We start from the raw sequence: 2,108 nt of genomic DNA on the forward strand, positions 1-2,108 counted from the left end.
GATGTTTCCACACCACAGCTCCCTACACTTCCTTCCAAATCATCATTATCAACACAAGCATCAAAAAATAAATCAACATCTATATCTTCAACAGGAGAATCAACTATAGGAGGATCATTGACTTCATTTGCATTTTTACGTTGATCTACCTCAATACATTCATCATCTGAAAATTCAATGTCACTATAATATCTTGTAAAATCTGGAGGAAGATCTGAAAACTTGTTATCCACTGCATTATTATCACAATCCTCATCTGAAGAGTCCTCATCTTCATATATATCCAGAAATCTACACTCAACCATATTAGTGTCACAGAATTTACCAAAGTCTTCGTTTTCATTGACCCTCACTAGCCTTTGTGGAAAAGGAACCTTTAGTGAAGGTCCTAGGAAAGGTTGAGCATATGGCTGAGGTTCAAATTGCTTGTCTAGTGATGGTCTGATCAATCGTTGACGGAAAGGTACTTATGGCATTTGGGAACCTCCTGGAATAATGGAACTGAGTTCATGTGGTCTTCTATTGTTCTTCTCCTCAATTCTATACAAGTCATTTTTCAGAAGTTCTTCATGATTCTTGCCGCTCCTCAACTTACTATCATTACACTTTTCACTAGATCCTATTTGTGTAGGAGGGGGATCTTCTTTGAATCATTTTAAAACTATGCTCTCAATCTTTGCCCCCAAATGTTTGAACTTCTCATTCTGTGACTTCCGAATTTCAACATTCTTGGATGGTTGAACTGTATTTCATTTGACAGGCTCTCTAGTATTTATGGCTTGCACTTGTTGAATATTTGAAGGAGATTCCATCTAACTTTTATCTGACCATTCTTGGAGATTCAATGTCACTTGATCAATCAATGTATATGCTTCGTCCACAGTTTTATTCATAAAAGAACCTCCAGCTGATGAATCCAGATAACATTTATCTGAGAAAGAAATCCCCCCTATAAAATATGTGCAGGGTAAGCCATTTTTCTAAGCCATGGTGAGGGCACTGCCTTTGTAGACTCTTGAATCTGTCTCATGCTTCAAATAAAGATTCTCTATTTGCTTGAACAAAATTTGTGATGCAACTCCTCATGTAGATTGTTCTGCTTGGAGGGAAAAAATGATTCAGAAATTGTTGCTCCAATTGTTCCCAACTTGTGATGTTTTGAGGATGAGGAGAATATAACTAAGTCCTTGTTTTATCCTTGATACTGAAAGAAAATGTCATCAATCGAACTGCATCCGCTGACACTCCTTCATAGTCCACCATATCACAAAGCTCTAGAAATCTCTCAAGGTGCAGATAAGGACTTTCTGATACTTCTCCTCCAAATTTATGACCTTGTATCATGGAAATTAACTGTGAGTCTAGTTGGAAACTTTCTGCTTCAATATGAGGCTGGACAATAGGAGATAAAAATCTTGCAGAAATGGGTGCAGAGAAATCTCTTAAGGACCTGCTTGACATGTTAGTGCTCATGGTATCTAAAAAAAAATTTTATGAGAAGAATTTAAAATAAAAAATGAAAGACAAGAAATAAATTGCTATATGAAAAACAAAAAATGAATGCAAAATTTAAAGAAAAGAAAGAAAATGTAGATTTTTATTTTATTTTGTTTTTTTTAATTATGAAAATGGAAAAATAAAAACTATTTACAAATCTAGACTAACTAAATTGCTAATCTACTAATGTTAATGCGAACAGTCCCCGACAACGGCGCCAAAAACTTGTTACGCAACCGCATGTGTACGGTTTCATCGTCAGTAATAAAAATATCGAATCCACAGGGACTGTTGATTAAGCACTAGAGATATTGCAAAGTACGTTATCTAAACAAACCTAAGATTGGTGAGAAAAGAGAATAAGAGAGAGAGAAGAGGAAAGTAAGAAGAGAGAGAAGAGAGAACCAATCTTGGAGGGAATGAGCTTTGAGAGATGGATTCTAGGATTTCGGTTTCATTATAATGTTAGGAGATACTACATAGATTGCCTAGTTTCCATCCTCTATGTCAATGTTCTTGTAGGAAGTTAGATTGGCCAGTATCCCTAAGTATCACGTAGAGACGTTCCCTGTGAAATCCTATAACAGTTAACCCCCCTGTCACGAGGGCGC

The 2,108-nt window shown here is 36.1% G+C and overlaps 1 non-coding gene across 1 annotated transcript; it reads left to right on the top strand.

Annotated features, from left to right (window-relative positions):
- Positions 1-982: 982 nt before the first annotated feature.
- LOC122044650 lies at positions 983-1,088 on the top strand. Its single transcript, XR_006129679.1, has one exon. It is a non-coding gene; the product is annotated as a small nucleolar RNA R71 (small nucleolar RNA).
- The last annotated feature ends 1,020 nt before the right edge of the window (positions 1,089-2,108 follow it).

The sequence above is a fragment of the Zingiber officinale genome, chromosome 2A, assembly GCF_018446385.1.
Source record: "Zingiber officinale cultivar Zhangliang chromosome 2A, Zo_v1.1, whole genome shotgun sequence".
NCBI classification, from domain to species: domain Eukaryota; kingdom Viridiplantae; phylum Streptophyta; class Magnoliopsida; order Zingiberales; family Zingiberaceae; genus Zingiber; species Zingiber officinale.